At 39.8% G+C, this 24798-nt stretch overlaps 1 long non-coding RNA gene across 1 annotated transcript; it reads right to left on the bottom strand.

Moving 5' to 3' along the window:
• Positions 1–1065: 1065 nt before the first annotated feature.
• Positions 1066–15533, bottom strand: LOC144332710 (uncharacterized). The gene is made up of 2 exons (XR_013400705.1): positions 5374–15533; positions 1066–2303 (listed from the first exon to the last, which is right to left on the bottom strand). It is a non-coding gene; the product is annotated as an uncharacterized LOC144332710 (long non-coding RNA).
• Positions 15534–24798: the final 9265 nt, after the last annotated feature.

The raw sequence follows: 24798 nt of genomic DNA, 5'->3' as shown, positions 1-24798 counted from the left end.
AGCACAACTGACATATTTAGAAACATCTCTGATCAATCCAGTTCATTTCAACCTGAATTCTATTTAAAGTCATGGAAATAAAAAAGCAAGACACAACAATTTAATTGTTTAATCTGCAATGTGATGTTCAGTAATGATTCTCCTTCATCCTAGGACGACACATTTCATACGCGTAAGTGACTAAAGGTCAGTGACTCTTTGTGGATTTTCTCTTTGGTGACCTTTACAGAAAGTCTAAGGGAAAGTTCTAACTCAGTTCATTCTACCTCCCCCACTCACTGCTCTAAAAGAAGTATTGGGGAGGTATCATTTCTACAAATCAAGTTCTGACTCAGTGCCAAAAAATTTTTAAGGAACAGAATTCTATATGCAGATTGCCTAGCCCAAGACAACTTTATAGTCACCAGGACATTTTTTTTTTTTTTGGAGGTGGGAGGTTGCAGTTCACTGTTAAATTTTATTGTATATAAAAGGTAGCCTTTTTTCTTTTTTTTTTTTTTGTGTACTTAAGAATGCAGATTTGCTTTTCTTCATCACATAAACTTTTGGAATCATAGAATTTTAGGATTGTAAGGGACATTATAATGTAGCCAACATTAGAAATCAGCTACTTTAAACTCTTGCTAAATGCTCCCGCTCCGCAACCCTGCTCCTCAACCTGACAGAGAATACTGTTATATTATTTATTTTACTATTTTTTTTTCCTGTAGCTGAGAATTTATTTAGGGAAGGCAAGATTCTGTGAATGCCTGAACTCTGTTTCATGTCCTACTTCTGTCTTCCTCTGCACTTTGTTTAAATGACTTTGCCAGGAGGACTTTCCAGAGGTGGAGTTTTGTTCTTGAACACATGTGAGAACCCATTCGTGCCCTACATTCTGGGGGGAGGTGATTTCGGGGGGGATTTTTTTTGCTCATGGAAGAAAAGTATATGAGCACATTTTTTTCTACTGGGCACAGCTGGGTAGTTCCCTACTGACTGGTGTTTGTTTTGAAGTCACGTGGCAAAGGGGGTTTCTGCCAATGTTTACTCATTACACATTCAAATATGACACCCTGACGCGCATTCACAGTAGAACTTTAATGTTGCTATCCAATTCTTTTGCCAGAAACGGAAAGTTTATTCCCAGAGTGAAAGTTGCTCTCTTTGCAAATGCAGAAGGTTTAGTGCTCAACAGTCACATTTGAAAATTGTTGATTTTTAAATATTGAATTTGTTTAATTATTTAATTTTTACGTGATTTAAGAGGACTGCTTGGCTCATTATACCTAAAATACTTCTTCTCCAGTACCGCATTTATTAAAGAATAACTTTATGCTACAAGGAAGGGAGGCTGACAACCACTTTATACATTACTACCCTGATAGAACTGAAATAATTTTATGCCTATCTGGGGCCCTTCCCTGTAAAAGGATGATACACCCCTGCCATATTGCATGTGGGCAATTCTGTGACTTGCTTTGGCCAATGAACTAAGGGTGAAAGCTACTTTCTATCAGAAGCCCTAGGAGCCAGCGCCAAGTCCATCAGTTGCACTTTTCACACTGCCACATGACTGACACTGATCCAGATAGAGGCTGTTCTGTCAGCTAAGTCCTGGACTAAACACAAAGCAGACCAAACCCATAGCAGACAAGGAACATGAACAAGAAATCAACCTTTATTATAGTGAGCTCCTGAGATCTGAAGGCCATCTGTTACTGCAATACAACGTAGCTCATTCTGACCAATGAAGATTGTACATTGGAAAGAGCAGAAAGATCCTAAGATAAATCCTGGTTCTGCCATTAAATAATGATGTGAACGTGGACATTTGGAAAGTACTAATGACTTTGACAACTTGAACCTCAGTTTCCTCTTGTGAGAAATGGACATGATAACCATTCCCTTCCTGATCATACAGAATGGTATGGGGCTAAAATGGCATCATATATGTTATAAATAGTACACTGGAAAGAACTATTACCTATATAAAAGTAAGGCACTACAATTATAATTTTCTCTTTTAGTGAGTTGCACGTACTGATATTCACCTCTTTTCAACTTTCTAGTAAATACATGTTCTGAAATGTATCTTCGTTATACAATTTTAGAAGTAGTCAAACACAGGTAGTCATACTTTCCCAAGAATGGCACTTCTGACTACAGTGGACCATTCGTTTTTAAAAATCCAGCTTTGAGATGAATGAATACATGTGGAGTGCTGCTGAGACATATGAACACTTGCCCGGCCAGGCCAATCTGCCTGATCATCTTCTCTGAGCCATGAGCATATCATGTTCTGGCCAAACTGCTTTTGTGTTCTGAAAGAACGAGAATACTGTTATATTATTTATTTTACCAGAAGAATTAGATAGTGAAAAGAGCATTAGCTTTAGAAACAGACAGACTTAGCACATAGTAGTCACTCAATAAATATTTGTTGAATAAATAAACAAGTCAGTTCAAAGCTCACCAACAATTTCTAACAGTGTGATCTTGTGCAAGATATTTAACCTCTCTGAGTGTCAACTTTCTTATAATTCCCACCTCAAAAAGCTTTTTTTCTTTAAAGATTAAGGAAATGGTAGATGTACAAGGTCTATCAAAGTACCTAGTACAGATTGAATAAATGTAGAACTTTAGTTAATTAGCCATGTTCTTTTCTGGAGTGGGTGACAAATTCATAGAAAAAAAGAGTGGGCTTTAGGGCTTGTTTGCAGGGCTTCTTTGGTGAATGAAGTCTCTAGATTCCTTCTGAGAAAATCAATAGCATTTTGACAAGACTATACCTTCTTTGCCACAGAAGCAATACTATATAAGTGCACCCGAGGAAAGCATTTCAAATGCTTTTGATACACAAAAGCTTCAAGGACCCTGTCTTTGAAAAGCTTTCCTAACAAAAGGAACCACACAGCCTCCCATTGCCTGGTTTCTAGATTGGTTTTCCATCTCCTCTCAACCGTACTGCCTTTATCTCTCAGTTCCTATATCTGCCTCTTTAATATAGTTGCAGGTGCCTGAAAGACCCTTCTGCAGGTGTTTCTTAGTATCAAACTTAGGAATTCATATGAGCAACAAAAAGGCAGATGGCAAACTTTAAACTGATCTGCATCAACAAAGGGAGAAGAGAAGAAGCATTGGCCGGAAGCCTGTTACATACCTGCTGCTTTTCCAGATATTTATCATTTCATTTAATCCTCACAGCAGCTCTATGAGATTCATGACTTTATTTATTTATTTTTGCTGTGGTGATTTTAAAATGAGGATAACAAAATACAAAGAAGTTTAGTCCAAGGTCACATAACCAGGAAGTGGCATAGCTGGGAGTTGAATGCCAGTCTGTTTTTTTCCAAAACCATGGTCTTTTCCTCACATTACCCTTCCTCACTGTTTACTGACTATTCACTACCTCAATGCATGATGCGACAAAGACATCTGACTGCTTGCTGTGTTGTGGAGAGAGCCTTCAGAGCCAGGGGACCTGGGTTCTTGCACCGATAATGTCGTTTACTAATTATGTGGCCTTGGGCAGGTTACTTATCATCTCTGAACTGCAAGGCCTTCATTAGTAAAAAGAGAAAAATTACCTCTTTCAAGGCAATGTCATTGTGAGAACGAAAGACAGTATATGTAGAGTGCCTGGCACAGGGGAGACATTCAATTAATGGAATTTACTGATATTACTATTATTGTTACCCTTAATAAATGAATCCCTGAATAGGATGACCAATTTGACATAGCTGTACCTAATAAGTGTCCAATAGGTGAAATAGATATCATGCATATTTGAAAGGAGGTGCAAGCAGGGAGATTGTTTTCTTGTTAGAGTAAAGTAACTGGGACGAGACTGAAACTTAATTACTAGACACTGTAAAGTCCACCAGGGCAGAGATTGGGCCTGCATTTCTTTTTCTTAGCATTGTCCTTCTAGGACCTAGGACAATGGGTAGCAAGCACAAAGTAGGTGTTCAATAGAAGTGTGTTGATTGAATGAATGGAAGTTTGCTCTTAAAGGACAGATTTTGAAGAAGTATGAAGGAGGCTGAAGGGAATGCAAAAGGTAACTTAAAAAGGTAGGGTGGTGATATGGTTTGGCCATGTCACCATCCAAATCTCATCTTGAAATCTCACCTGTTGTGGGAGGTACCCAGTGGGAGGTAATTTAATCATGGGGGCAGGTCTTTCCTGTGCTGTTCTCGTGATAGCAAATAAGCCTCATGAGATCTGATGGTTTTATAAAGGGGAGTTTCCCTGCACAACCTCTCTTATTTTGCCTGCTGCCATGTGAGATGTGCCTTTCACCTTCCACCATGATTGGGAGGCCTTCCCAGACATGTGGAAGAGCAAGTACGTTAAACCTCTTTATTTTGTAAATTGCCCAGTCTTGGGTATGTCTTTTTCAGCAGCGTGAACACGGACTAATACAGATGGTCAGAAAACATAGCATTTACAGGAGACAAAAGTGAAACAATATGGCTGGAGAAAGGTATGGTTGTATAAGTAAATTGGGAGGTCATGGAAAATGGGAGTTTCAAATACAGCCTGCCAAGTGTGCGAAGGAAGCATAATTCAATAATCCATCAATGCAGAGACCAGTGGTTGTCCTTATTATAAATTAGTTATAGTACTAGCTCATCTACTTATTGTGGGAATTAAATATTACAGGTAAAAAGCCTGGCATAGAGCCTGGCACATAGCAGGCACTCAGAAAATTAGTTTTTACTAATGTCAACTTATTATTTTTACTTATGATGACATTTCAGTGAGTGATGTGAGCAGAAGGCACATTGTGGAGATTGGAGAAACAGACCAAAAAGACCATGGATGCTGATATTTATCAAGAACCTATAAGTATAAAGTACTGTCCAGGCCATCCAGAGCACACAGAAATAAAACTTCCTCCTACTCTTTCTTATAATACCAAGATGTCCCTCAAGGACCTTGTTGCCGTGTGTAGAGTTAAGGTCTGAGCAAAGGATATACTATTAATAGCCAGTTTCATAAGTTGATCTTGGGGGCCTATTCCCATGACATCTCCCGACCCATCAGTTTCTCTTTTGCACCCAGCTGCCATCCTAGGGATAAAAATGGGAGTAGAAACAGGTAGGGCCTGGCCTTTATCCAAATGTGTCTGAGTTACCTAAAGTAACTATTTAAATTATGTGATCAATTTGAGATTACAAGATTGGACTAAAATTTATTTCGGTATTTTTCCTGTCGGTAGCAGGTCTTGTGAGGAGGAACAGAGAAGTTGTAGACTAAATAAAGAACAGTTTTGGAACAAATGTTCTCTGCATAGTTGAGTATTACCTTAGCTATTTTATGACCCACCATGTGAGTATTTCAATAACTATAATACAAAGTAGAAAGTGATAAACACAGAGTACATACATGCCGTGGGAATCCAGAGGAATTATTTCAGCTAATTCAGGAAAGGCTTTTTGGAGGAGACAGAACTGGAGCTGTTTTTCTCTTCAACGTTTGACTTTGAAAAATTTAAAACATACAGAACAATGAGAACAAAGCATCAAATGAACACCCACATACCCTTCAATGAGATTCAACATTTAGTAATCTCTTGGTATATTTGGGGTCCCTCTCACTATACAAATATATATATTTGTACATATAAGATACAAATGTTATAATTTTCGGTACCATTTGGAAATAAGTTGCAGACGCCATGACACTTTGTTTCTAAATACTTCAGAGTGCTTTTTTTTTTTTTAAATGAACAGTGACTTTCTCCTATGCAACCACAACATCATTATCATAATCACCAAAGAAAATTGAGGAACCATGACCAGAGTTAGATTTTGGAAGAAAGGTAGAGTTTGGATTTTTGATGACAGTGTTAAGTGCCTCGTGGGTGGAGGACACAGGATGCTTCCAGGCACGGATATAGGGGCCTACTTTAATCCCTCCATTTGATGGGAAACTGCTGTAGACCAGAAAGCTGAAGTTATTTGCTAAAGTTTGGAAAGAGCTGGGACCAGAAACCACATTTCCTGATTCCTTTTGCATTGCTCCTCACTACCCTCCTCTTCCGGCACGGCACTAAATTTAGAATAGGACACTCTTGGTTTCTACACAGCAGAATCTTTAACTCAATCTCAGTTTAGAAGACATTTTATATGGCACCTTTCTGCGTGCCTTTCCAAGATGTTGGCAATTCGAATCCTGCCAGTTCTCCTGGAAGATCAAGGTTTAAACAGGGGACAAGTAGAAGTAGGAATGACTAAAAGCACAAGTCATCGAAAAAGCCAGGTGAAATGTTCCAGGTCACCCCCCGAAAAGTAGCACTGTTACTTGCTCTGACTTCCACGTTCTCACCCCGTGACCTTTATGACCTGAGTCCCCCTCCCTCTCATTTTGCTTCCCTCTGCAAGAGAAGAGGAGCCAGCAGACGCAGGGATATGGCTGAGCTGTGAATCAGGACACTGTACGCGGGTATGTCTCCACTCCTGATGCTCCCTGTGACTTTAGACAGTGATTCTCACCCGGGGCGATTTTGCTTGGCCATTTCTGAAAACACTAGGCTGTCACACCTGAAGGGCTGCTATTGTCATCTGCTTGGTAGAAGCCAGGGATGCTGCTAAACGTCCTACAGTACCCAAGACGGCTCCCCACCCTAAAGAATCACACAGTCCAAACTATCAATAGCACTGAGGTTAAGACACCGATTTAGATAAATCATTCATTTTCTTCAGGCTTTAACATCCTCACTGTGACATGGGAACACTCAGGTTGGCTTGGTGGTTTCCAATCTTGAGCATGCTTTAGAATCTCCTGGGATACTTGTTTAAAAAAATGCAGTTTACAACCAGGCACGGTGGCTCACGACTGTAGTCCCAGCACTTTGGGAGGCTGAGGTGGGTGGATCACTTGAGGTCGGTAGTTTGAGACCCGCCTGGCCAACATGGTGAAACCCTGTCTCTACTAAACATACAAATATTAGCCAGGCATAGTGGCATACACCTGTAATCCCAGCTACTAGGGAGGCTGAGGCAGTAGGATCACTTGAACCCAGGAGGTGGAGCTTGCAGTGAGCCAAGATCGCGCCAGTGAGCTCTAGCCTGGGTGACAAAGTAAGACTCTGTCTAAAAAAAAATACAATAAATAAATAAATAAAGGTTACTGATCCCATCTTTAGGGATTCCATCGATGGGAGGCAGAGTCCACATACCTTGAGAAGTGCTACATACACTATGGTTTCTCTGTTCCTTCTCAGCCCTCTCATTTTCTAATTCTGAAAATGCTGATAAGTAAAAAATTGTACTTAGAGTTCCTGCCTGAACACAGGATGAATATAGAAACAGGAAGTCATAATCCTCTTTAGGCTCTCACACATACATATACCTCCACTCTCCTGGGCCCACACAGAGTGGCCAGGGGTTCATGTGCTGAGACTGGAGGCCAGCTCTTTTTGACCTTCCTTTGAAGCCTATGAGCCCACCGATACCTGGTGTGAATAATTCTGTAGACATCAGTTATTCTGGAACATGTGATGTGATAGAACAGCGGGACACAACTGACACTACTTTAAATTCAAGTGTCAGCTCTGCAAGCATCTTCATTTCAGCAGAGGTACTTTGTAATGCAAAGCCATCATCTGGCATTTTCAGGTTTGGATTGGCTGGTTTACAGAGCATCAACAAATAAAGCACAGACATGTTTGATTGTTTGTTGCTTATCGGATTTGGAAAGGAAAAGATGGAACAAAAATGTCATTTTTGGGGAAGGGCAAGGTTGGGTGTATTGCTACTGCCAGCAAAAGCATGACTCCATGTGTACTGATAGCCACTGAACATTGAACACATTCAATGTGTCAGATGAGGTGCTTATGTGGCAGCACTTAAATTTCATAGAGACCTACAAGAAAGAAATTATTTTTTCATTTTCCAGATCAAAAGACTAAGGTTCAGAGAGATTTAGTAACTTGCCCAAGATCATACTATTAATAAGTGGCAGAGTCTACTTATTAACCCAGCTGTGTTTGATTCCAAAGCTCATCCTCTTGTAAATATGTTTAAGTTCCTTATAAATTCTGGATATTAGACTTTTGTCTATAGAAATTTTCTCCCATTCTGTAGGTTGCCTGTTTACTCTGATGATAATTTCTTTTGCTGTGCAGAAGCCCTTTAGTTTAATTAGATCCCATTTGTCAATTTTGGCTTTTGTTTCAATTGCTTTTGGTGTTCTTGTCATGAAGTCTTTGTCCATGCCTACATCCTGAATGGTATTGCCTAGGTTTTCTTCTAGAGTTTTTATATTTTGGGTTTTACATTTAAGGACACTACCTTAGACAAATCTAAATCCATTTAAGTCTTTAATCCATCTTGAATTAATTTTTGTATAAGGTGTAAGGAAGGGGTCCAGTTTCAGTTTTCTGCATATGACTAGCCAGTTTTCCCAGCACCATTTACTGAATAGGAGACTCTTTCCCCATTGCTTGTTTTTGACAGGTTTGTTGAAGATCAGATGGTTGCAGATGTTTGGTGTTATTTCTGAGGTCCCTGTTCTGCTCCATTGGTCTATATGTCTGTTTTGGTACCAGTACCATGCTGTTTTGGTTACTATATCCTTATAGTATAGTTTGAAGTAAGGTAGCATGATGCCTCCAACTTTGTTCTTTTGCTTAGGATTGTCTTGGCTATATGGAGTCTTCTCTAATTCCATATGAAATTTAAAATAGTTTTTTTCTAATTCTGTGAAGAATGTCAATGGTAGTTTGATGGGAATAGCATTGAATTTATAAATTACTTCAGGTAGTATGGCCATCCACCCCATGTAAAAGTGGGCAAAGGATATGAACGGACACTTCTCATAAGAAGACATTTACATGGCCAAAAATCATGAGAAAAAGCTCAACATCACTGATCATTTTGAAATCCAAATCAAAACCACAATGAGATACCATCTCATTGCCAATCAGAATGGCGATTATTAAAAAGTCAGGAAACAATAGATGCTGGTGAGGCTGTGGAAAAATAGGAATACTTACACTGTTCATGGGAATGTAAATTAGTTCAACCATTGTGGAAGACAGTATGGTGATTTCTCAAGGATCTAGAACCAGAAATACCATTTGACCCAGCAATTCCATTACTGGGTTTATACCCAAAAGAATACAAATCATTCTACTCTAAAGACACATGCACACATATGTTTATTGCAGCACTATTTACAATAGCAAAGACATGGAACCAACCCAAATGCCCGTCAGTGATAGACTGGATAAAGAAAATGTGGTACATACACATCATGGAATACTATGCAGCCATAAAAAGGAACGAGATCATGTTCTTTGCAGGGACATGGATAAAGCTGGAGGCTGTCTTCCTTAGCAAACCGACACAGGAACAGAAAACCAAATACTGCATGTTCTCACTCGTAAGTAGGAGCTGAATGATGAGAACACATGGACACAGGGAGGCGAACAACACACACCAGGGTCTGTTGGGGGTGAAGGATGAGGGTTGGGAACTTAAAGGATGGGTCAATAAGTACGGCAAACCACCATGGCACGTGTATACCTATGTAACAAACTTGCAAGTTGTGCACATGTATCCTGTTGTTTTTTTTTTTTCTTTTAGAAGGAATACAGAAAAAAAAAGTAAAAAAAATAAAAAATAAAAACTAACTCAGAAAAAAAAAAAAAAGCTCATCCTCTGTCATTATTTCTAAATTGCTCCTGTGAGTATTGGAGTTGACCTTGGAAGGGCAGAGACAGGGAAAGTAGAGGTCATAAGACATAAATAGCTTCACATGTGGTCTGTCCCTGCAGCATCTCTGTGTGTATGTTCCTGGGCTTGATTTTTGTTTGGAACTTATTTGGTTATTTCGGGGTAAGATGAAATGTTTATTTATTTAGTCATTCCTTAAATATCCAAACTTCCTTCCCAATATTAGTATCTTCTAAGAAAGGAGAATATTACAATTTTTTAGATAGATGCATTTATTTTTCAAAGATCCCTCATCAGAATTACTGAGTTACACTCTCTGGGTCTAGATTTTTTGATGTTTTATTTTGTTTTTGGTCTATCATATCCAACACTTCCACTAACAGGGTCATTATTCTTTCTTTCAGTTAAGACATTTTCTCTAGAAAGCTTCAGTCTAAATGTAAACATGTTACCTGGAAGTGGTGACATGGTGAGTCATTGCCTCTGTCAATATTCCGGTGTACGCAGGTATCAGATCATGTCTTGTGAGAAAGAAACCCATACTAGGCATAGAAAGATGTAAAGATACATTTGGGAGAACTCCACCCATTTTACCCAACACTTGGTAAAGAGACAGAATTTAGGTGGGTCCTTCAGTGGGACTTCAGTACTTCAGTACTCTTGGTACTAAGAAAATGGGGATTGGATTTTGGAAATGTTCAAATAAATACTAAAGAGGTTGATTAGAAGGGGATGCTGATGGTGACTTTCTTTTATTAAAATAGGTTGATGGCAAGGTCATTACAATATGTTTTAAAGGGATTTAATACTAAAAATTAAAGTTTTATCTCTGACTTGTTAGGTGCACTTTTTAAAAAAATATGAAAGTCACAGCCTTTAATACGGTTTTGCCACTGAAAGGATAATAGCAAACTTCGCGTGCTTTCTCATCAAATGGATCTTCCTTTTTGCAAATAAGCATGTATTCACTATTGGCTATAACATACTTTTTAGTTAAAACAGTTAATGCTGAGGCTTTTGTTATTTTCTTTCTTGTATTTAGAATCTTTAAACTGACAGTTCATTCCTTTCTGCCTTTATGTTCATATCTCTGTAATAGCACTTACCATGTCTTATTGCAATTTATCTGCTGTGCATTTGCTTCAAAATACGGTGAGGAATTTCTCAGGAACAGAAACTGGGTACCACTGAGCTTTGTATACTCACTGAACTGAGTGGAAAAAGCATTTAACAAATGGATCACCTGACCAAATGAATGCATTTACTTTCCAGTATAAACCACGCCTTGCTTTGGTAGGGTCTTATTAGCAACAAACCTATTAGAAACACAAATCAAAATGTCTCCTGTCTGTATACGAAGTAATGCCATTGATCTGCTGTTAGTGTGGAATGACAATACGAAGTGGGGTGATTCACCAGGGGCCGTCATGGATTAGTAGAGATTAAGCTACACATCTAATGCAGGTTTCTTATAGTCACATGCTTTTCTGACCATATCTTTTACTATTTTAGGACTGGATCTTTAATTTTTCATTTCTTTATTTTGAATATAAAGACAAAATATGTTTATTGTAGAAAAGTAGAAAATAAAGACATCTATCAGTTAGAGTTCTTTGGCTCTAAGTAACAGAAACCAATAAGAGATAGTCAAAAAAGAAAATTTGTGTATTTACTTTTTAGATAAATGGTCTTGCTCTGTCACTCAGTGCAGTGGCACCATCACAGCTCCCTATAACCTTGAACTTCTGGTCACAAGCCATCCTCCCATCTCAGCCTCATGAATAGCTAGGACTGACTACAGGTGTGTGCCACCACACCTGGCTAATTAAAAAAACAAATTCTTTTTTGTAGACATGGAGTCTCGCTGTGTTGACCAGGCTGTTCGCAAACTCCTGGCCTCAAGCAATTCTCCCACCTCAGCCTCCCAAAGTGTTAGGATTACAGACATGAACCACTGTGTCCAGCTCAAAAAAGAAAATATATTAAAAGGTTATAAGAGTGTTTCCTATCCAGAATGAACAGGAGACCAGAGGATCAGTTTAGAAATAGGACAAAAAGAAGGGCAGCTCTAGCCATCAATGTAGTAAAAACTTGACTGCCTAGTTCAGGTGCAATAGGATTGAATGAAATCTATCATTTGTGTGTGTGTGTCCCAGTGTAGCTCAGCTAAAAAGTCTTATTAGCTCATATTAGGATGCAGCAAGCTCTTTGGCTTATAAGCAAAAAGATCTGGATAAGGAACTGCCAGAGATCCTTTCCAACTTCGCTTACAAGGAGCAAAGAACCTCAATTATTATCATCAAGATCCATAAGTGAGGAAGAAGTGATTCTCTAAAAGGAAATTGGAGGTACTAGCAGACAGCAGAAATGAGCTGGTAGAGGGAAAAAGAGGATTATTTAAACTATAATTATGATATCACATAATGATACATTTAGTGTTTTTTGTTTTCTTTCCAGACTTTATTCTAATCATAAGAACCAGATTAGGATCTTAATATACATAGTTTTATGTCTTGCTTAAAAAATTTCAATATATGTCATGAGCATTTTTCCCATTAAACATACATCAAAATTATCCTTTCTATTAAGCAGTGTAAAATGTCATCTTTTGGCATTTCATCATACATGGAACTACTCTCTAGAAAGATATTTTGGCTATTGTCAGCTTTCTACTGTTGTAACACAAGGACAAGGTAACATAGTGGAACAAAATGGGCTTTGGTGACTGGGAGAATTGTATTTAAATTCCAGCTTTACTGTTCCCCAGTTAAGTGCTCTTAGGTGAAATGTCTAACTGCTAAGTCTCAGTTTTCTTATTATAAAATGGGGGTAATAACTCAGACCTTACGGAGTTGGATATGCTGAGTTTGAAGTGATTGTGGGGTATTCGAGCATATACGGATTGGGGCAAGAGTTCTAGACAGGAGGTACAGTTTTTAAAAAAATCTGATTTTAGGGGACATTTGAAGTCCTAAGAGAGGAGGAAATCAGGTAGGAAGAGAGAGTAAAGAGAGAAGGGCCATGAACCACGAATTCAAAGTGACCTGAGCCATAGGACAATAAACAAATGGTAGAGGGCTGGAAGGGAAATCGTGAAAATAGTGTGATGAAGTCAAGGATGTTGCTTTAAGAAGAGAACCGAGAGGGAATAGTCAGAGAGGTACAAATAGGAAGAAGAGTTGGTAAGCGGGTCAAGATTGGAAGAAGAAGAGACACCATCTGATACAACAGTGAGGTACAGTAATGCAAGGGCTGAAAATGGCCACTCGATTTGGCATTTAAGAGGCCTTTTGTTTCCTCAACTGGGACAGTTTCCACAGGGTGGAGGGCCAGAAGCTAGAGAAGAACATACTCTAATTGTAGAGTATGCTTTTAAAAAGTTTATGTAAACAAGGAAGAAGAAAGGATGGAGAGAAGCTAGAGAGGATTAAAGGAAATTTTTATTTTTGAATGATGTAAGAAATTTTGAATGATGTAACAAAGTTTTAGGCTGGGTGGTGGGAGGGGTGATAAGAAGACAGTGAAGAGGAAAAGATTATAGACGTGAGAAAGAGGGAGGAATTCACTCATTTGTTCATTTCTGCATTCGTTTATTTATTTAACAAACTAGAAGAAAGTGCTTACCATGCATTAAGAACTGTTCTACACCCTGTGTATATACAGCAATGACCAAGGCAAGTTAGGGTGCTGTTTTCTTTCTTTCTTTTTTTTGGAAACAGGGTCTCACATTGTCACCCACACTGGAGTGCAGTGGCACAATCTTGACTCACTGCAGCCTCAACCTCCTGGGCTCAAACAATCCTGCCACCTCAGCCTCTTGAGTAGCTGGGACTAGAGGCATGCACCACCATGCCTGGCTAATTTTCATAGATATATATATCTCTTTTTTGTGGAGATGGAGTTTCATTCACTATGTTGCCCAAGCTGGTCTTGAACTTCTGAGTTCAAGCGATACATCTGACTTGGTCTCCCAAAGTGCTAGGTTACAGGCAGGAGCCAACATGCCTAGCTGGGTGCTGCTTTCGTTGGAGGGTATGTTCTAGCAGGAGAAAACAAACAACAACAACCAAAATAACAAAAACACGGTAATGACACCATGAAGGTAACTAAGAAAAAAAATGCGAAAAATAAAAAGTGTACACAGGGCATCAACATAGATTGACTCTTTTGTAATGAATGGCTTATTTAGGTTGGATGTTCAAGGATGGCCTGTCTGAGGGGTCGATATTAACAGTGAGGACTATATGACAAGACAGAGACAGTCATGCAAAGATCAGTAGGAAGAGACTCCAAGTGATGGGAGGGGATAGTGCAATGACTCGAAGATGAGCTTGGCATGCCTGGAGAGGGTAACAGATAAAGAAAAGAGTTGGAGATGTGATTGGAAAGGAAGGAAGCTGCCACATCCTAAAGGATTGGTAGGCCATGGCTTATTCTGAATGGGATTAGAAGCCATCAGAACAAAGTAATATGATTACATTTATGTTTTATAAGGAGCATTGCGGCTGTGGTGAGAAGATATTGTAGGAGGGAGGAGCAGAAGATGGGGGCTAGTTAAGAAGGTATCACTGTAGTCAAAACAAGTAATGATGTGGCTTGGACTAGAGTGGAAATGATGACAAACCAGGCTGTATTTCAGAGCAGAGTCAAAGGACATGCTTATGGATTGGATGTGAAGATGCAGCACCTGAGAGAAAAGAGGAATCAAGAAGGGCTCCTTGCTGGGGGACTTGAGTGGACGGCAGATGATTTTCTTGAGATGGGGAAGAGTTGGTGGGAGGGATGTGAAAATAGGAGTTCTATCCTGCACATAGTACGGGGGATGATTAATGGCTAAATGAGTGCAGAAACATGTTTAATGCCAACCTTATCTCTTTTGCAGTTGTAACTACAAGTCTCTGGGTTATTGAAAGCATGTAAAAACAGTTCAGAATATCCACTTTGTGACCTCACTCACTTTCCTGTGCTTATTTGCCTATCCCTCTGCTCTCTGGTTTCATACTCTAGCTTCTGACTCAGCTGCCTGGTTCTAGAAAATTATTTATCCTTTTTTTTTTTTCTTAAATATATCTATCTTTGAGACAGGGTCTCACTTTGTTGCCCTGGCTGAAGTGCAGTGGTGCAATCTTGGCTCACTGCAGTCTCAACTTCCTCGGTCTCAACTGACCCTCCCATTTCAGCCTCCTGAGTAACTGGGACTACAGGTCTGTGCTATTACATGCAGCTAATTTTTAAATTTTTTGTAGGGACTGGGTCTCACTACATTGCCAAAGCTGGTCTCAAACTTCTGGGCTCAAGCACTCCTCCTGCCTGGGCCTCCTAAGGTACTGTGTAAGCCACAGAACCCAGCCTATCCTTTTTCTGATTTGTTACTCAGGTTCTTATCTGAGTATCAGCTCTGCACACTCCTTTGGTCTCAGCTTTAGCCTTGACTTCAAGATACTCTATCACAGTGGTCCTCAACCACCAGGCCATGGACAGTTACTGGTCTGCGGCCTGTTAGAAACTGGGCTACACAGCAGGAGGTGAATGGCAGGTGAGTGAGTGAAGCTTCATTGTATTTACAGCTGTTCCTCATTGCTCACATTACCGCCTGAGCTCTGCCACCTGTCAGGTCAGTGGCAGCATTAGATTCCCATAGGAGGGTGAACACTATTGTGAACTATGCATGTGAGGGATCTCAGTTGAACACTTCTTATGAGAATCTAATGCCTGATGATCTGTCACTGTCTCCCATCACCCTCAGATGGGACCATCTAGTTGAAGGAAAACAAGCTCAGGGCTCCCACTGATTCTACATTATGGTGAGTTGTTTAATTATTGATATTTCATTATATATTACAATGTAATAATAATAGACATAAAATGTACAATAAATATACTGTGGTTGAATCATCCCCGAACCATTCCCCCAACCCTCCCCCAGTCTATGGGAAAATTATCTTCCATAAAACAGGTCCCTGGTGCCAAAAAGATTGGTGACCGCTGCTCCATCAGATATCACCAGGTGTTTTTTATTCTGTTTCACCATTCCATAGACCCAGATCCCAAAACCATTGCTCTTCAGTACCCCTTCCTTCTCAACCAATGGGAGAAGAATTCAGCTACTTAGACTCCTTTAAAATACTGGGAAAATTCAGACAATAGTTTACACATTCTGTGATTGTTATTATTCTTTAAATCCTTCTTTGTTATAAGTATCAATTTATACTAATTCCTTGTTAGGAATTTTTATAAAAATATCTGCATTAAGGTGTTCATTAAGCTGGATGCTGACACCTTCATATTCTAAGCCACCATCTTTTCTTACTTGAACCTTTGAAAAACCTCCTAACTAGTTTCTCTTTGTCCGACCATTTCATTCTCCACAGCATAGCAGGTAATCTCTACAACATGAACTTGATCCCGGCTAGTCTTCTGCTTGTGGTTCTCCATTACTTAGGATACAGCCTGCTAAGACCTGCATGCCTTAGAAGAAACATTGGCAATCTCCAAATGGCCCCTCGTGCTCTCTACATTTTCCTGCCTTTCTTGTAGTTAGCTGGGACTTTGTGGCTATTTCTGGCAAGCAAGGGATGAAATGAATGTGTTACTTTTGAACCTACACATGTAAGAGGTGGTGTGTCACTTCCACACATTGTCTTCACCTGCTGTGGGGATCTTGAAAGCCACATGTTGAGATGGCAATATCAAAACATCGTGGGATCCTGGGTGTCTCAGTTACATCATGGAGAAGAACTGCCCTAGAATATCACCTGACCTGCATTAGAGTTTATTTGACAGAGAAATAAACTTGTGTTTGTTGAGTCAGCAACCTTTAAGGTTTCATTCCTGCAGTACAACCCAGCCTACTTGGCTAATGCACATGGCTAACACAGCCCCACAGGCTCGAACTCCAGCCCATCTCTCTAGCTTGTTTGACTCTTCAGGCGTGCAAGACACTTTCACTTCCTCCAAGTTGCCATGTTTTCTCCTGCCTCTGGTTATTTCCCAATTGCTGGGCAATGTCTGCCTCTTCCCCTGCTACTTCCGACACATGCATTTTGGCTCAATTTTACTCTTCCTTAAAGTCACAGGCTAACTATCACTTCCTCAGGGAAGCCTCTGTAACCACCTTCCTTCCATAGCTTCCCATCCTCTTGTTCATTACACAGCATTGCAATTGTATTTAAACAAATGTTTGTCCTGCTAGACTATCGGCTTTGCCAAGGTCCAGACACTGTCCTCCATGGTTTTATTTTAAATAGGATTAGAAGCTATTGAAAGGAAATAATAAGATTATATTCATGTTTCAAAAGGATCATCTGACTGCTGTGTGCCACTGGATTGCCAGCCCCTACTTACATTTAGTAAAGGCTCAATAAATATTTGTTGAATGATGAAATGGTTGAATAAATGAATGGACGATTAGCAGGAATAAATAAAGGCAAATAGGGAAAAGATTATAAAAAGGGGAGATGTAGTAATGGACAAGATCCAGCTTGTGCAGCAATTATGGTTGGTCTAGGTTGGGGGCATTCTGGGTAGCCATGTGAAATACTGATTATAGCTGGATCTTCTCATCTTTGCTCTGTGATACCACCTGAATTATTTGAATGAAAATGAAAGTTTTCCTCCTTAAGAGTTCTTGATGGCTTTCTGTTGCATGTGGAGTAAAGTTCAAACACCTTAGCAGGAAGTATGTGTCAGTTGAAGGCTGGCCCCTACTTTTCATTATCTCCTACCACCTTCTTCTCTCCATTCCGTCATCCTGTCTAAGACGTGTGAAGCTTCCTTCCATCTTGCTTACCTAGCCAACCCTTACTTGTATTTTAAGACTCAGCTAAAATATCACCTCCTCTGTAAAGACACTTTCAAGTCTGCTGGTGTTAGCCACTCAGCATTTTGGGTTCCAATAATGCTGCATCTGCAGTTCTTATGTAGCACTTAGAACATAATTATTTGTTTATATGTGTGCCACTCTTACTGAGAATTGAGCTCCTCTGAATAGGGGCTATGTGTAACTTATGTATTTTCTCCTATTACAGCGTTTAGTCAAAAAAGAACTCTGTGACTGCTTGCTGAGTGAATTAACGAATGAATGAATGAATAGCCTTTGAAGAAACAAAGCTGGAATATTACAATAGATGCAATTTCTAGTTTTGCTCTTTAAAATATGTTTTCTTTTTTTTAACAGGCAAAAGTCTCTATATTGCTCAGGCTGGAGTGAGTGGCTAGTCACAGGCATGATTATAGCACTCTACAGCCTCAAACTCCTGGGTTTATGGGGTCTTCCTGCTGCAGCCTGCAGAGTCGCTGGGATTGTAAGCATGGGCCACTGTTCCCAGCCAATATTTTCTTTTCTTGAATGAGTACATAGGCAATGGGAGTTGAGGTTGCAAAAGGGAAAAACAACTTCTTTTAAACAATTATTTTTGCTTTTAGATTTTCTCTTAGGACTGGCTAGGTTTCAAATGCCAAGTAATATGGACAGCATATTTTATATTCCATGGCTATTTATGGCTTGGTAGCAAAATCTTAATACAGAATACACATACCTTTGATTTGAGATACTTAGAAAATAGCATTTTCTAATTATCTGAAAATCAATGCTCTGGATATATTTTTAAATTTGAGCTTTTCTTCCAAAAGATTCTTTTTTTTTTTTTTTTTTTCTGGGACACATAGAATAAACTTTTTCAATGTTGGGAATGGAGGGAGTTTAATTTACATTGCTCTTTTCTTCAAACTTTTAAAGGTTTTTTTTTTGAATTGTTATTATTTTTTAATTTTCTACAGACATTCAGCCTTGAGCACTGGGAAAATTCCATTTCCCGTTCCCTGTTGAGAATATGATGGTGAAAAGTTATTAGTCTTGACAACTCTCCAGGATTTTGTCACTGACTTGGGATATTAGGCTGATAAAAACCCACGCCTCTCAGGAGTAGGTTGATTCTGAAGAAGAACCTATGGAAATGCTTGCGTAAACACCCAGTGCTGGGGCCGGTTGCTTATATGGTGTGTCTATTTCATACCTCTATAGACTCTGACTGATGAATGCTTCGCCCATCCCTTTACCCTACAGGACTGAGACAATTCTGAAAGGTTAGCTGCCCCAGCATTGGAGCAGAATGCCTAGGAATAAACAATGCTGGAGGCAGACCATGTGGAGCTTAGAATCTCTAGAGGGGTTTGAAAATTTTTGAAGGAGAAAGATATTTTTTCTCCTTTCAGATCTGTCTAGGGATTCAGCAGGATCCCCACAAAGTGGACATAAAGATGTTAGGAGGAACAGAAGGTTGCTGGTTTCATTCTCCGTGATCTAGAACTGCCAGCTCCTGAAATATGCCACTTTGACCTGGCTAAAAGATTTCCAACATAATCTCCAGGGCCGTCAAGAACAATTTATGTGCGTGTGTGCATGCCTGTGTGTATGTGTACATGTGTTTTCTTACATACACATTTTCATCCCTCAGGGACAATTGTGTTTGGGCTTACAGATATAAAGGTCTGTTTTTCCTCTGTCAGGTTTTGGGTTTTGTTGTACTCAGCAGGCCTTTTGTCTAAAGCATTGACACCTTAATGAAAAACAAAAGGTAGATTCATCAAAAGAGACAAGATTACTCGAATCATAAATGGAGAACATCAGGGAGGCTAGCAACAATAATAATAATAAATTGCAGCTATTGTCCACAGAAACTTGCTTTTCTAAGGTACTTTTGATAATTACCTGTCAATGTTTCAGTTTTAACACCCTCTCCTTGAATTGATGGAGTCTATTTATATCATATGAAATTCTTGTATTTGCCTCTTGAAGTACATTCTGTTCCCAGGCATGAATAGGGTTAGGGTTATTCTCTTCTTCTAGGAGGGGAAAGTGGCATTGTTGAATTTGATACATGTACGCAATGTACACATTGCTTTCTGGTGGAAGGGAAGCAAAACAAAACAACAAATAAATATCAGCCTGGCCAGATGTAATGGCTCATGCCTTTAATCCCAGCACTTTGGGAGACTGAGAGAGAAGTATTGCCTGAGTATAGGAGTTTGAGACCAGCCTGGGCAACATAGCAAGATCCAGTCTCTAAAAATAATAATAATAATAATAATAATAATAATAATAATAATAATTAACTGGGCATGGGGGCACACACTTGTAGTCCCAGCTACTTGGGAGGTTGAGGCAGAGGATTGCTTGATTACAGGCATTATAGTGAGCTATGATCGTGCCACTGCACTCCAGCCTGGGCAGCAAAGCAAAATTCTGTGTCAAAACCAAACCAAACCGAAACAACAACAACAAAAACCAGCCTCAGTAGACAAGCAAACGAAGAGAATGGAAGCTTGGATGGTTTAAGGGCAAGTTGTGTTTCTGTTTCCAGCACAATGCATTTGTTTCCCTGTCCGAAGTTGTCTAACATAGGTTATGTCTAACTCAGTTTTTCTGTCAGAGGATGTCTTAAAGTTTAAATGAAATATCAGTATAGGGAACAAGACAGTTGGGAAAAATGAGTCAGTGAAAATCTATGTTAGTAATATAGGAACTTCAGAGATGATAATTTGTGTTCATTTAAAGAGTGTCCTAATATTAACAACTTAATTTAATAAAACCATAAGCATCTAAAAAGCATGGATGTCCCATTGGTTTAGTCCTTCTCTGTGACTTAATTCATAGAAATGAAAATAGGGGCTGGGTGCAGTGGCTCACGCCTGTAATCCCAGCACCTTGGCAGGCCGAGGCAGGCAGATCACCTGAGGTCAGGAGTTTGAGACCAGCCTGGCCAACATAGTGAGATTCTGTCTCTACTGACAAATACAAAACAAAACAAAAGAAATTAGCTGGGCGTGGTGGTGGGTGCCTGTAGTCCCAGCTACTCAGGAGGCTGAGGCAGAGAATCACTTGAACCCAGGAGATGGAGGTTGTAGTGAGCCGAGATTGTGCCACTGCTCTCCAGTCTGGGTGACAGAATGAGACTCTGTCTCAAAAAGAAAAAAAAAAAAAGAGAAGAAGAAAATGGGGAGAAGTGGTTGCACAGGAGAATGTGACAGAGAACCCCTACATTTCTGTCAGAGGATGAGGGAGACTCAAATCATGAGATATATATCCTGGTACCCATTGTACTGCTGTGACTTGGAACAACTTATTTGTCTGTTCTGACACTCAATTTCCTTATTTATTAAATGAGAACATTGGGCCAAATCCTAACCAGCTCTAAATGAACTCATTTTTCAAAAGTTCATTTAAAAAGTTCTTAGCATCCCTAACTCACCACACAGTGTCTGACATAAAATTGGGGATCAAGGCCAGGAGTAGTGGCTCATGTCTGTTATCCCAGCACTTTGGAAGGCTGAGGTGGGTAGATCACATGAGCTCAGGAGTTTGAGACCAGCCTAGACAACATGGTGAAACCTCGTCTCTACAAAAAATACAAAAATTAAACTGGTGTGGTGGTGCACGCCTGTAGTCCCAGCTACTTGGGAGTCTGAAGTAGAAGAATCGCTTGAGCTCAGGAGGTTGAGGCTGTAGTAAGCCATGATCAAGCTACTTCCCTCCAGCATGGGTGACAGAGCAAGACCCTGTCTCAAAAACGAAACAAAACAAATAAACAACAAAAAACCCCCATGTTTAATAAACAAACAAATGAGTGTTTCTCTTAGACATCACTTACTTGTTCAGGTCCCAGGTTCAGTCCATTAGATGCATGATCTTTCAGAATTATAAGGACTGTCTGGTAAGGATAATACGTTTAATAACTTTACCTTTTACCGATTTCTTGCTATGTGTGGAAGATAGCCTCTAAGATGGGCTCCAGTGACCACCACCTCCTGGGATTCACATCCTTGTTTAATCCCCCTCAGGAGTAGGCTGGATATGACTCACTTCTAACAAATAGAATATAGCAGAGGTGATAGGTTTTCACTTCTGAGATTAGGTTACAAAAAGATTGTAACTTCTGATTTGTTCTCTCTCTCTCTCTCTCTCTCTCTCTCTCAACATTTGTTCTGGGGAAAGCCAACTGCCAGCTAGTTGTGGCTAAGGAGAGACATACATGGCAGAGAACTGATGTCTCCAGACAACATTCAGCAAGGACCTGAAGTCTGCCAACAGTTACATGAGTGAGCCCGGAAGTGGATCCTTCCCTAGTTGAGCCTTGAGATGACCACAGCCCAGGTAGACACACTGATTGCAGTCTTTGCGGAAACTCTAAACCATGCCCAGTTTTCTGACTCATAGAAACTGTGAGATAATAAATGTTTGTTGTTTTAAACTGAAAAATGATGGGGGTAATTTGCTGCACAGCTATAGAAGATAAATATATTATGTACAACAAACTGAGTTAGACAGATAATTTAAAATGCATATATAATCTAATTAAGATATACAACAAATATACCAATAACTGGCCGGGCACGGTAGCTCACGCCTGTAATCCCAACACTTTGGGAGGCCGAGGCGGGCGGATCACGAGGTCAGGAGATAGAGACCATCCTGGCTAACACGGTGAAACCCCGTCTCTATTAAAAATACAAAAAATTAGCTGGGCGTGGTGGTGGGTGCCTGTAGTCCCAGCTACTCAGGAGGCTGAGGCAGGAGAATGGCATGAACCTGGGAGGCAGAGCTTGCAGTGAGCCAAAATTGTGCCACTGTACTCCAGCCTGTGTGACAGAGCAAGACTCCATCTCAAAAAACAAACAAACAAACAAATAAACAAACAAAAACTATTATGTACAGTTGTAGTAGTCATAATAACCAGTTTCTACAGAGAGCTTATGGTCTGCCCCAAGCTGATAAATATCTATATGCATCTCTCTCTATATATATATCAATTTATTCCTCACAATAACACTGTGAAGTACATGACATGACTATCACCATTATACAGATGAAGAAATAGAGTTGCAGAAAGGGTAAAGTCACACATCTAGTAAAGGCAGTAAATGTCTGATGTTTGATTAAAAGTTTAAACCCACTTTCCCAGTTTCTATTCATAGAAATAAAAATGAGGGGGCTGGTTGCACAGAACAATGTGGCAGAGAACCCCAACATTTCCATCAGAGGACAAGGGAGCCCCGAATCAGGAGATACGTGTCCTGGTACGAGCTATGCTACTGTGTAGCTTAGGACAACTCGGTTGTCTGCTCTGGGACTCAAGTTCCTTATTTATTCAATGAGAACATTGGGCCAGATCCTATCCAGCTCTAAATGCTTGTTACCACTAAGTTGCACTGTACCTGTAAATGAGACAAGGAAAGTATCATGAAATGATAAGAGGTTCAAAAGGAGTGATTGCATCCAGTTTGAGAGACAAGAACAGTACCTTATAAAGGAGGTGAATTGTAGATAGGGAGAATTAAGCTTAGTGAAATGGAAATAACATCATAAATAGAGTTCCCTGTTGAGGGAATCACAGAGAAAGCCCAGAGGAAGGAAAAATAAGCATGTGATTGAAATAGGTCGTCATGCAATCTGTTAGTCACATTACTCTGTCCATTGGTGTAGCCAGGCCCAGGAGGAATGGGATACAGAATGGCGTAATTATCCTGGGGCCAAATTAGTCAGGAAAGTCTTACTAGTGGGAGAGCAGTATTTAGGTGAAGTTGTCATGTGACTGGTCCTTGCTTATCCCTTATGCTTTTTCTCCTAAGTCTTGAATTCATGTCTTCTCTTCTCTGCCTTCTAATTCTATCTTATATTCATTCCATTGTCTCTTCAAGGTGAGACCCGCCACTTTATCTAATGTCTCCATTCCTATAGCCCTTGGAAGGCAACAGATAAAACAGAAAAATACCCAGGCTTCCAAATATAGTATAAAAATATGATTTCTGGACATATGAATACCTACCTGATACTCCATCAAGGTGGTCAAGTCTCATATTTTAAACAATTAGGATTTTCTCAAATGGTCACTCAGTGATTCTACAAAGGTACGCCTCAGCTTGAAGGAGATGGTATGTTACCGGCTCTTCTCCTGTGTTAGCTAGTTAATGCAATTGCTAGAATTTTCCAGAACCTTGTATTTTATATTTTGTTAATTCTGTATAGTCATCACTCAAACTTCTCCTGACATTTATTCATTTCGTTGATAATCCTCTCCTTACTTACTAGTGCCTGCTTATTGCATGCTATTCAGCTCACCTTTACCCAGCATAGACTGAGTGAAGCTCATGAGCCTGCAGAACGAGAGGAGACTGCAACTTCTTATTTTCTTGCCCAGTGTGGTCTGGCTGCTAAAGGGGTTTCAAGGCTCTCATTCTATTTGACAATCTTGACTCTCAAGAGTTCAATTTGGATGCAGTGTCTCATTTTTAGAGGTGTTACATTTGCATAATGTTACAACTGGGGATATCAGTAGCTCAGGTAAATCAAATAAGTTTGCACCTCTGCACAAATGAAAATTTGCTCCCTTTCCCCAGGCTCCCATCATCCTGTTATAACCATTCCTTTGGCTCTGGCTTTTTTCAGGCCTCCTCGCCATATTGCATCTCATGCTCAGAAATAACTGGCTCTGTAGTCATTTCCTGCTCCACCCGTGTGTGCCTTCCATAGAAATACGTGGTTTGTTAGCTATAGTGGTGGGGAAAGGCAGGAGCTTCAGCTTCAGGTGACCTGGGCTCAAATCCTATTTCTGCACCACACAAAGCCCAGCCACCGCCATCTCCTGCATGGCCAGCTGCAGTAGCCTCCTAGCTGGCTTCCCTGTACTCTTTCCCACCTCTAATTTTTCTCTCCATACAGTGGACAGGATAATCACTTCAAACAATTTACTACTTTTTAGCCTGTAGTCCCAGCTACTAGGGAGGCTGAGGCAGGAGAATGGCATGAACCCTGGAGGTGGAGGTTGCAGTGAGCTGAGATCATGCCACTGCACTCCAGCCTGGGCAAGACAGCAAGACTCCGTCTCAAAAAAAAAAAAAAAATTACTTTCTCATAGTGACTTTGAGAATGCATAAATATAGTTAAAAAAATAAAATTCAAAAGTGAGCACAATGATAAGTAGGTCTCTCTACTAAATCAGCCCTTTATTCCCCAGGGACCTCTTCCTATAAGCAACCACATTTACAAGTTGATTGTATATTTTTCAGAAATAGTTTATTTATATACATATATGTATAAGATATATAATATGCATTTCTGATAATTCATTTCTTC

The sequence above is a fragment of the Macaca mulatta genome, chromosome 11 (assembly GCF_049350105.2).
Source record: "Macaca mulatta isolate MMU2019108-1 chromosome 11, T2T-MMU8v2.0, whole genome shotgun sequence".
Lineage (NCBI taxonomy): Eukaryota > Metazoa > Chordata > Mammalia > Primates > Cercopithecidae > Macaca > Macaca mulatta.
The sequence above is the reverse complement of the archived record's forward strand: the minus strand, read 5'-3'. Positions and strand labels throughout refer to the sequence as shown.